This window comes from Dendrobates tinctorius, unplaced genomic scaffold (genome assembly GCF_039654945.1).
Source record: "Dendrobates tinctorius isolate UK_male_01 unplaced genomic scaffold, ASM3965494v1 ptg000046l, whole genome shotgun sequence".
In the NCBI taxonomy this organism is placed as follows: domain Eukaryota; kingdom Metazoa; phylum Chordata; class Amphibia; order Anura; family Dendrobatidae; genus Dendrobates; species Dendrobates tinctorius.
Genome location: NW_027361714.1, coordinates 29223239 through 29236249, shown reverse-complemented (window position 1 = coordinate 29236249; position 13011 = coordinate 29223239).

Genomic DNA, 13011 nt, shown 5'->3' with positions numbered 1-13011 from the left:
CCTGGGCACCATCCTTGGGTTTTACCCACACACTTCATCATCCAGCCTGCATCCTCTCTAGCATCATTTAGGGATTTCAGGTTTAGCCATTCTATGTTTCCCTCTATTCATGCTAAGGTCATTTGATTGTCTCTCAACATAACTCATCAGAGAATTAGCTCTAAGTATTCCTCCTGTATATTCTTCTCATTGTTGGCTGGCTGATTCAGTTCATGTCGCTATATCTACCATCATTATAATCTCTTGGACATGTGTTCTAAATCATTTGTGTATCTAGAGGTACAATCCATTACTTTATTGGTATTCATATTTATGCTTATTTCCTCTGTACATGATATCTTCACTTATTGTGAGGTACTAAGGTCTGGGACACCCATCTTCCTTCATTTTTTATTTGTTTTTAGTCATGTTTTGTCTGTTACTTGTCTAATAAAATTATTTATTTTTATACCATGATTTCTGTGAGTGTGTACTTATATGCAGGTAGCCTTTCCTCCCCTTTATCACCACAAAAGCGGTGAAACATGTTTAGGAGACTAGTGTGCTAAATTTATATGTCCTATTCTGCCAGATAGGTGTTAGCACCATGGGGTGTTGCCTAATTAGTATATGATAATAAGCATTGAGCACTTTACTGCTGATAAATTGAGGCAGATTAGGGACAAAATTTTATATATCCTAAAGCATTTTTATATAATGATAAATTAATAAAAATTAAATTTTAAGGCTTCTTAGTGAGGGTTATTTGGAGTTTTCCCCAGTTTGTTAATAACGAATGTAGTTAGGTTCTACTGGCTTTTACCCAATGTGAGATGATGGCACTGCTGGACATCTTCCAATTCTGAAGGAAAGTAAGCATGATGTGTCTGTACTGCACCAAGTTTCTTTAGCTGACCACTATGTCTACGGTCCTCAACATGTCCATTTCTTGGTGCTCTTTCAAAAGAACTTGAAAAACACATCTTGAAACATGAGTCTGCTTTGTCATCTTTTGTTGGGAGAAACTTTGCTGGTGCAATTTAACTACCTTGTGTCTTGGGCTGTGCTCATTCTTGCATACTGTATGACCTGTGACATGAAAGAGAAAGTAGCCATGGAAGCGATGATATGTCCCCCAAAGAGTCCTAATCTCAACATAATTGAGTCTGTCTGGGATTACATGAAGAAATTGAAAGATTTGCGCAAGCCTGTATCCACAGAATATTGAATGTTTGTTTTCCAAGATGTTTGAAGTAGCCTCCCTACCAAGTTTCTTCAAAAGCTTTGTGTAAGGGTAACTAGAATAATTGATGCTGTGTTAATAGCAGAGGGTGTAAAGCATGCTCACATCAAATATTAAATTAATTGACTTTTCTCTTTTGATCACTCACTTTGCATTTTTGTTTGTTGATAAACATAAATTTAGAACACTTTTATTCTTCAAAGCATTCTTTGTGGCATATTTCTATTTATCTGTCTAAACCTTTGGCACCATACTACATACCTGTGTGTACATACATCACATACAGTGGATATTTTGCAAAAAACATAACCTTTCAGTATTCTGATTTGTTATATTAAAGTGAACCTTACTCCTTCCCGCCCACTGCCCTGGATAGACAATTCTCTGCTAAAGTATGTTTTTCTCTGAAACACTGCAGCGTTTCAGTCAAGCATACCTGGCTGAGATAATACAGCCAGTGCATTATGCAGGCTGCCCACGGATCAGCACCGTTCAGTTCAAGTAGGATATCAATATTAATAGAGATAGAAATTTTCCTTAAAGAATCAATTTTGTAGCATATGCTGGTGCTTGCATCAAGCATTATAACACAGCAAGAACAAAAGCTACTAGAAATAGTTAACATTTCACTTATCTGCTCATGAAGGTGCATTAATGGAGGACCCTATTGCAAGCTGAAGGGGATATCGTAATCAGATGAATAGAAAAATGTTTTCTTCTTAATTCCAAGTCCCCACAATGTTTTGAACCTAAGCCAGGAAAACTGTTTGTATTGAACATAAATCAAATTATAACTCTGCCTCCATTTCCATGGTTAATTGTCTCATAGCAACAACAGATAGAAGCAGTTAGTGAGACTTCACTGGGAACGAAGGTTAATAAATCAAGAGAATGCAATGTAGCGTGTTTCTTCATTTTTGCAGAGTTCTATCAAACATATAATAATGATGTACAGGTTTTGAACAGATAGTAACAAAAATGACAGGTTTATGTAAAGAAAAAATTATCAGTCTTCCTCCTATAGCTTTTCCTTCCATGTAAATGGCTTAAAGGGAACCTGTCAGGTCCCCCATGCCGTCCAACCAAGCAGCATTCACCTATGTATGAATAAACTCCCTGACCTGCAAAACATAGTTCAGTTAAATAAACACATAAAAATATTCAATAAAAAAGATTTTCATAATAACATGGCAATGGAACTGTCAATGACAGACAGGATAAAAAAACATATAGAAGGGATACGATCCTATATAGCAAAAATCACAACAAAACGTAAAGGAGGTGGGTATAACACACAAATTGAGCCAGTGTGTGCATAGTGCTGGACATCATTTATATGGAATTTTAACCATTTTTGCATTCAAAGTTATTTTTTACTCTCATTATCCGCTGGACATCACCTATGTTTATTAGATTCTGCTGTGACTGCTTCACCCTCATCCATGCAGAGTACTATGAAGCAAGCTGAACATTGAGATGGATATTAGTGGTGAGCTGACATTTTTGTATTTCTATATAACAGACAAATGGTATTTTCCCTGCATCAAACATCAGGATCAATATTATGGGTGAAATCAATATTATAGCATATATTGAATAGTAGGTCCTAATGGATTCATAAATAGTTAATTTTCCATACATCACCACAACAGTATCACTAGAAATGTATACATCTGTAAGAGCAGAGAGAGTATGAACACCCACGGACTCCAATTTACGTTTCGACAGGTGGCTTTCTCAAACAGTATGAAAAGGTGGCTTTCTCATACTCCTTGAGAAAGCCACCTGGCGAATCATACGTTGAAGCCTGTGGGTGTTCATATCTGGTAATATATTCTCTCTGTTCTTCTAGATGTATACATTTGTAGGGATATTGTTGTGGTGATGTCTATTTATAATTAGCTATTTATTAATCCATTAGGACCTACTATTGAATAAATGCTGTTTAGTGATGAGCGACCACTAAAATATTCGGGCGCTCATTACTCCAGTTGAGCAATTCGTAATGCTCAGATTCTTGACCCAAGTATCGCATATAATGGAAGTCAAAGGGAAACTCAAGCATTTTTCCATGGGCACCCCCGGATATCTGGTGGGTTAGAAAAATTGCTCAAGTCGATGGAAACAGCATTGAGATGGCATGGGAACATCATGGGGAAGATTATTCGAAGCATCTTTGAATCCCAGGCCACTGCCGGGATCAATGTCGCCCGAGTATTACGCCACTTTTACAGACTAACAATAAAACATAAAAAAACAAAGTTAAAGTGGATGTTCAGAGACATTCTTTCCAGTCTAATCACTTGTACATAAAGCAAAATTTATAAGAGAAAAAAAAATGCTCATCCACACCTTAGGCTATGTTCACAGGTAGTGTTTTTGCTGCATTTTTGCACTTTTGCATTGCATTCAACAGGAAATGTAATTTTAAAATTTTGTTAACTTACCTGACCATGTGGTGTGTGAGACATGATCAGACACATCATGTTTCACTTATGAAGGAGGGACTCAGAAAGTCACAACGTTTTATTCAGGGCCATCAGGCAGCCTCACTATTTGTAGAGGGCCATCAGGATGCCCTTACTAGTGTTAGAGGGCCAGCAGCTGACCCTCACAATTTAGAGAGGGCCAGCAGAGTTTGCATTCTAGATCTTCGGTCTTCTAGCAGGACAGTGACCCCAAACATACATCAAAAAGCACCCAGAAATGGATGGAAACAAAGCACTGGAGAGTTTAGAAGTGGTAATTCCAGCTCCAGTATCGTAAAGTCTCACACTACTACCTCTTACATACAGCTGCTACAGTGAAACTGTGAATGAATACATTAAGCAGTTAGTTTTGCCAGCTTTGATGAATTTCTGAGTACAGATCACCATAAAAACACACGAATCTGTCAATGAGTGTATGTAAAAAGCAATCAAGTCATGGACTGCGGAAGAGATGTGTGTGACCAGAAGAAACACACATTTCCAGCAGATGATACCTAGCACCTAACCCTACACTAAACGCTGCTAACAGTGGTATTAATAGGGAACAGAATAGATGTTACCTTGATATTTTTTATGTTGCAGCAGCAAGGATTATAATTTATAAGGCAGTAATCATGGACTAGATGCCTGTAAAACGCTATCAGTACTACTACAGCTCACCCTAGATGAAACGCAGATAAGAGCGGTATTACTGCAAAATACAGAAGGGATTTCAACTTGCACTGAAAAGATTTTTTCTTGTACGTGACAGCAACAAACTCTGGAGGAACATAGGTAACCCTGCCTCCTTTGATGAATTTCTGAGTACAGATCACTGTAAAAAACATGAATCTGTCAATAACTGCTTGGAAAAAAACAAGCTAAGGACTGCAGAAGAAATGCATGTGACCAGAATGAACACTCTATTCCAGCAGATGATAACTAGCACCTATCCCTACACTAAAATCATTTAGCAGCGGTATTAATAGGGAATCAAATAAATGTTACCTTTATATTTTTTTGTTAGGTTGCAGCAGCAAGGACTATAAAGCAATAATCCCTGCCTATGCCTGTAATACACTATCTCTACTGCAACATCTCAGTCTACACGAATTGCAGATAAGAGCGGTACTATTAGAGAATAGAATCTATTTGAATTAGCCCTAAAAAAACTATTAGTTTAATGTAGCAGCATCAAGAACTGTTATTTCATCAACCCTGCTGGGAAATTTCATCAAGTGTTACGCATCTACTCAGCCTGACATGGAGGAGACAACGATCTTCTGTACTTACTGTGCAGTCTTCTGTCCCAGCTGTAAAATCCTGTATGCAGTGTGAGAACTCCCTATATGACAGCCCACAAGGCGCTGGATCATATACTAATAGAACCCATCAGCCCTTTTTGTTTCCAAAAATGTTCCCTCAACTAGTAGGTGGAGCCTCAGAAAAGCATTGTTTCCTATTACTAAGGACAGGGTCTCCTAGACTGGTAAAGCGTATGAACTAAGTGCAAGGGATGCCAAAAATTAGAAGGGTGCACTCCAGTACCCCTTTGAAGAGATGTAGTAGAGGACCTCAGAAAACATTTTTTCTCATTATTAACCCCTTAACCCCAGGAGCTTTTTTCGGTTTTGCGGGTTTTTTTCGCTCCCCTCCTTCCCAGAGCCATAACTTTTTTATTTTTCTGTCAATATGACCATGTGAGGGCTTATTTTTTTAAGGACAAGTTGTAGTTTTGAACGACACTATTGGTTTTACCATGTAGTGTACTAGAAAATGGAAAACAAAATTCCAAGTGCGGTGAAATTGCACAAAAAGTGCAATCCCACACTTGTTTTTTGGTTGGCTTTTTTGGTAGGTGCAATAAATGCTAAGACTGACCTGCCATTATGATTCTCCAGGTCATTACAAGTTCATAGACACCAAACATGTTTAGGTTCTTTTTATCTACGTGGTGAAAAAAAATTCCAAACTTTGCTAAAAAAAATTGCATCATTTTACGATATCCATAGCGCATCCTTTTTTCGTAATCTCGGGTTGGGTGAGGGCTTATTTTTTGCGTGCCGGGCTGACATTTTTAATTATGCCATTTTGGTGCAGGTACGATCTTTTGATTGCCTGTTATTGCATTTTAATGCAATGTCACGGCGGCCAAAAAAACGTAATTCTGGCATTTTGACTTTCTTGTTTTCACTACGCCGTTCAGCGATCAGGTTAATTTTTTTTATTGATAGATTTGGCGATTCTGAACACGGCGATACTGACAATTTGTATGTTTGACTTTATTTTTATTGGGTTTTTTTAATGCGGTGAAAAGGAGGTGATTTGATCTTTTATTTTTTATTTGTTTATATTTTTAAACACATTTTTTTTTTACTTTTGGCATGCTTCAATAGTCTCCATAGGAAACTAAAGGCTACCATAGCCCAACTGGCTCTGCTGCATAGAGGTGATGGACAGATCGCCTCTATGCAGTAGAATCGCTGACTTGCTATGAGCGCCGACCACTGGGTGGCGCTCACAGCAATCTGGTACTGACAACCATAGAGGTCTCCAGGATACCTCGGGTTGTCATGCCGACACACTGGTGACCTGCGATCACGTGACATGGGTCACCAGTGTGCATATTTTTGGCACAATTGCTGGAAGCGCCATTTAAATGCAGCTAACATGTCTCGACAAAGATGTGCGCTCACCGCCGGAGCCCACATCAAAAGGAGTCCGACATTGGCGTACTATTATTCCCGATGTCGGAAAGGGGTTAAGGAGTGGGTATCGTAGACTGGTAATGCGCAAGCACTAAGTGCATGGGATGAAAATTTTACAAAATTTATAGCGAGGGCAGCATGATCACCCTGTTGATATGGCGGTGGAGGAGAAGACCTTTGGTAGTGTTTCAATGCCTCTACTGCATCTAGTGTGCGTCCCACTTGGCTCTACTTCTTGGTTGTCCTAGGAACTGTGACCTCTGCAGCCAGCAATGTCAGATGGGAATCTTTTACATAATTCTTCTAGTAGGGCCTTCTGGTACTGCAACATTTCATTAGACCTCTCCAACATGGGACGGAGAGAAGGAAAGTTGTCCTTGTAGCATGGGTCTAGAAGGGTGATTAAGCAATAATTAGTATTGGCTAAAAGACGTAAAATGCGAGGTTCATGGGAAAGGCAGCAGAAGATAAATTCAGCCATGTGTGCCTGACTGCCAGTGGCCAAGACTTCCCTGTCCCCATCAACAGAATGACTGTCCATCTTCTCCTCATCCTCATCCTCTCTCCTCCTCTACTTCAGGCCATTCATACTGAACAAATGGGATGAAGGAGGTGTGGGTAGTACCATCTGTAGTGCAGGCAACCAGCTCCATTTGTGCCTCCTCATTGTCACCCAATTCACATTGAGAAGATGAGAGGAGCCATGTAGCATCACTCAGTATAGTTTCTTAATCCATCTCAACTTTCTCCACCTGCAAAGCCTCTTCTTTATTTGTGAGCAGCGAGTGTTTCAGTACATTGAGAAGCAGGATGGTTACACTGATTTTGACATAATCACCGAGTATTTTGGTGTGCTCGGAGATTTAGTGTTTGTCGATGCAGCTGCATGATTTGCGGCTGCTAGCCAGCCTGAATACATGTGTGGAATTCCTAACAAACAGGCAATTCCCACATGTATTCAGGCTGTCTAGCAGCCGCAAATCATACAGCTGCATCGACAAACACTAAATCTCCGAGCACACCAAAATACTCGGAGATCACCTGAGCATTCTCGGGAAAACACGAGTAACGAGTATACTCGCTCATCACTACTTATTATATTTCTGGTGCTATGTCATGTACCCGAGGGTTGTACCCCTAAGGCATCAAAACCAAGGTAGTACTGCTATCTCACTACCCTCTATAGCTGTGGTCTTGTTTGATATATTTCATGAAGATAGTGAAATGTTCTTAAAGAAGATTATATTTATAAAGTACATGCACAGATGTATCTTAAGAACCATCAACATATAGGATACAAAGTAGTAATACTTAAGGTAGTAAAAAATACCAATGAAATAAATGTAAATTAAGGAAAAACTGTTTAAGTGTAAAATAAACAAAGGACTGAACTTGCCTCTATTTAGCGCAACAAAACACTTCCAATAATTAAGGACCTGTGAGTTTAGTGTCATATCTAGATATAAGTAGAGATAAGCAGACCTTTTTAAATTTGAATTTGCTGACTTTTTCCCCCAAATATTAGATTTGCGATGAATAAATTCATGCGAACCACAATACTTGAAGGTTTATAACTGCTTGGAAAATATACTTTGTGTGAAAGGAGAGATGATTTTGCTTATCATAAGAACCTACACTCTAAAGGTGAGGAAGTACTCCGCAGGCCATAAGAGCTTACACTCTCAAAGAGAGAGAAACTAGCTGACCATTACAGCTTACACTCTACAGGAGAGCGAGAAGACAATACTGACCATAAGAGCTTACACTCTACCGTAGAAAGAGAGAACCCTACTGACCATACTAGCTTAAGCCCCGCCTGAGAGAGAAAGACCATTCACCTTAAAAACATACACTCTACAAAAGAGAGAGTGACTTTGGAGCTGGAAATTGACTTTGCTCCTCTGGGAACCACTGATCTGTGATGACCCAGGCACTGATCACATCTGTACAAGGTATAATAATCCTTAAGATGTCATAGCTGCAGGCCAATATGGGGAGGCCCAGATGGAAATTTAAAAAGACAGTGTGGGAAATGTTGTTGGGAAGGGTTGTTTTTTGTGAAAAGTAAATGGAATCTCATTATCTTAGAATTTGTGTGAAACCACGAATTTCGGGAGATTTGACTCAAGCTTGATCCTTCATCTCTTGTAATATTGTTGGAACAGATTAAAATACAACTATGCTTTACTGCATTTTGTATTCATTTTTACATAGAAGACGAATAACACAAACATGTTTATTGCTTTGTACTGGTCATCTGCATGGTTACAATACAAAAGCACATAGAAAAGAGAGAAAAGGTTAAATAATAATGTCTCACTGGGCAGGCTGTGGAGCAAAGTGCTCCTAAAGATTAATGATTATTCAATAGAGAAAACACTTTATAGACTGCCTAAATGCCTGATTTATTGATAACAGCTCACCTTCCTCTTTCCTTCCGATTTTTCTAATTTAACCTTTCCTTTCAAATTGCTATGCCATTTTATCCTGTAAGGCATGACAATTATTACCAATCTCTGCAGCTGAAGTTATACTGTTCTGTCCTGGCATTGTTATTTTTAGACGTTTTTCACAGCATATTATTTTTCTGTCTTTTTCTTCCACTTGGTTTTACAGGGAAATCAACTTATCTTTTTAGGCAAGTCAGTATCCACCATAAAAATATGAAAAAGCAGATTTATTTATTTTTGGATAGGAAAAAGGAGACTAATACTCCTAGGTGGCTTATAAAGCAAGTCATCTCATAGGCGAGTGGTAGAAATAAATTTAAACCTTGCTGCTTGCAGGCCACATACTGCTTATCTTTAATCCAAAGGGGATAGAGCATTTTCATTCCTTTCTCTGCTCTGAAACACATCAAGACTAGAGTTAACTGTAAGTGCCATATAACGGTAAAATTATTGCTCCGTTAAAGGAGAATCCGTGCCCTTTCATGCTTCAAAGCAAGTGCCGCAGTGCTCATCTCTACTGACTATTGATTAAAATGAGTTCATTTTATATAAATATATATGCTTTATGACTCAGGAGAAAGTAGACCATTGAGAATTGGTCAAAATGTTACATCCAAAGACAATTTTTATGGATGGAAAAAAAATTACACAAAAACTTTAGACAAATTACAAGACTGTGGTCATCGTGAAATAAGCCATGTTTGTCATATTATCGAAACCTTGACCCCTTGAATATATGAAATAACCATCGTGTCCCTTGTTAAAGCAGAGGTCAATGTGAGGTTTATTAGAACCGTGCTTTTCTCTATTGTAAGAAGATAAATAGAAGAAATTCATTTTTCTATTTCTATCGGGTAGACAAAAGCATAATGAATAATAGTTAGAAAAATGACTGTAATCAAACATTACATCAACCCTTTCATGACCAGGTGATTTTCCAGCGTTGTGCTTTCCTTTTTTTCTTGACTTACTTCGAAGAGCCTTTTTTCCTATCAACATAGGCTTGTTATATCCAAGATGAGTTGCAGTTTTGAATGACGCCATTTAATTTGCCATGATATAATGTATTAAAAAAAATGGAAAATTCCAAATAGTGTGCAATGGTGAAATATAGGCAATTCCGTAATTTTCATTTTTTGGTGGAAGGGTATTTTTGTCGCATTCATTGTGCAGTAAAAAAAGATATATAATAATACAATATAACTCTCCATGAAAATACGATTTTGACTTACTTATCTTATAAGCTTACTTTGTTATTGTTTTTTACATTTTAGTGTTTAAAAAAGTCACGACTTTGAAAAACAATTTTGTCTTGAGTCTCCATTTTCTGAGACGTGTAACTTTTTTTTATGTTTCCATCACAGAATCAATATAGGGGCATACTCTTTGCCCACTGAGTTGATGTTTTTCTTGATATGATTTTGGAGTAAGTTTAACATACAGTATACCGTAGTTTAAAAATTGTTTACATTTTGATAGATTGGACTTTTATGGACACTACTGTACCAAATAGGAATTTACTTTTTTTAATCATTTACTTTTGAACTGCTAATAGGGTGGTGATTTCATATTTAAACCCAGTCCCATACAAGCTAGCTATGGCCCTTGTGATACACCCTTTTTTACTTTTTTATTGTCATGTTCCAGCATCCATAACTTTTTTATTTTTCAATGATTTGAAGACCTGTTTTTTTCTGCTTAAGTTTAAGTTGTTTTTGTCATTATTTGGGGGAAACATAGACAGTTATGGCCGAAAGTGTTGGCACTCTTGATATTGTTCCAGAAAATGAAGTATTTCTCCCAGAAAATTATTGCAGTTATACATATTTCGTTATACACATTTATCTCCCTTGAGTGTATTGGAACAACACAAACCAACAGAGAATAAAAGGCAAATTGGACATAAGTTGACACACAATGCCAAAAATGGGCTTGACAAAATTATTGTCACTCTCAACTTAACCCCTTCGTGACCGAAGCTTTTTTTCATTTTTGCGCTCTCGTTTTTTACTCCCCTTCTTCCCAGAGCCATAACTTTTTTATTTTTCCATCAATATGGCCATGTGAGGGCTTGTTTTTTTGCGGGACGAATTGTACATTTGAACAACACTATTGGTCATAACATATCGTGCAATGGAAAACGGGAAAAAATTTAAAGTGCAGTGACATTGCAAAAAAGTGCAATCCCACAATTGTTCACAATATGCTAAATCTGACCTGCCATTATGATTCTCCAGTTCATTACGAGTTCATAGACATCAAACATGTCTAGGTTCTCTTTTATCTAAATGATGAAAAAAAATTCCAAACTTTGTTAAAAAAAATTGCTCAATTTTTTGATACCCGTAGCATCTCCATTTCTCATGATCTGGTGTTGGGTGAGGGCTTATTTTTTTGCATGCCAAGCTGACGTTTTTAATTATACCATATTGGTGCAGATACGGTCTTTTGATAGCCCATTATTGCATTTTAATGCAATGTTGCGGCGACCAAAAATGTAATTCTGGCGTTTTGACTTTTTTTCTCATTACACCGTTTAATGATCAAGTTAACCCTTTGTTTATTGATAGATCGGGGGATTGTGAGCACAGCGATACCAAGTATATACAGTGCCTTGGGAAAGTATTCAGTACCCTGGAACTTTTCAACCTTTTCCCACATATCATGGATACCAAATGCAAATTTTTGGGTGAAGAATCAACAAGTGGGACACAATTGTGAAGTTGAACGAAATGTATTGGTTATTTTAAATTTTTGTGGAAATTCAAAAACTGAAAAGTGGGGCGTGCAATATTATTCGGCCCCTTTAACTTAATACTTTGTTGCGCCACCTTTTGCTGCAATTACAGCTGCAAGTCGCTTGGGGTATGTCTCTATCCATTTTCTACATCGAGAGACGGAAATTCTTGCCCATTCTTCCTTGGCAAACAGCTCGAGCTCAGTGAGGTTTGATGGAGATCGTTTATGAATAGCCGTTTTCAGCTCTTTCCACAGATTCTCGATTGGATTCAGGTCTGGACTTTGACTTGGCCATTCTAACACCTGGATACGTTTATTTGTGAACCATTCCATTGTAGATTTTGCTTTATGTTTGGGATCATTGTCTTGTAGGAAGACAAATCTCCGTTCCGTCCCAGTCTCAGGTCTTTTGCAGACTCCAACAGGTTTTCTTCAAGAATGGTCCTGTATTTGGCTCCATCCATCTTCCCATCAATTCTAACCATCTTCCCTGTCCCTGCTGAAGAAAAGCAAGCCCAAACCATGATGCTGCCACCACCATATTTGACAGTGGGGATGGTGTGTTCAGGGTGATGAGCTGTGTTGCCTTTACGCCAAACATAATGCTTGGCATTGTTGCCAAAATGTTCGATTTTGGTTTCATTTGACCAGAGCACCTTCTTCCACATGTTTGGTGTGTCTCCCAGGTGGCTTGTTGCAAACTTTAAATGACACTTTTTATGGATATCTTTGAGAAATGGCTTTCTTCTTGCCACTCTTCCATAAAGGCCAGATTTGTGCAGTGTACAACTGATTGTTGTCCTATGGACAGACTGTCCCACCTCAGCTGTAGATCTCTGCAGTTCATCTAGAGTGATCATGGGCCTCTTGGCTGCATCTCTGATCTGTCTTCTTGTTTGAGATGAAAGTTTAGAGGGATGGCCGGGTCTTGGTAGATTTGCAGTGGTATGATACTCCTTCCATTTCAATATGATTGCTTGCACAGTGCTCCTTGGGATGTTTAAAGTTTTGGAAATCATTTTGTATCCAAATCCGGCTTTAAACTTCTCCACAACAGTATCACGGACCTGCCTGTTGCGTTCCTTGGTCTTCATGATGCTCTCTGTGCTTCAAACAGAACCCTGAGACTATCACAGAGCAGGTGCATTTATACGGAGACTTTATTACACACAGGTGGATTACATTTATCTTCATTAGTCATTTAGGACAACATTGGATCATTCAGAGATCCACAATGAACTTCTGGAGTGAGTTTGCTGCACTGAAAGTAAAGGGGCCGAATAATATTGCACACCCCATTTTTCAGTTTTTGAATTTCCACAGAAATTTAAAATAACCAATAAATTTCGTTCAACTTCACAATTGTGTTCCAATTGTTGTTGATTCTTCACAAAAAATATACATTTGGTGTGTTTATGTTTGAA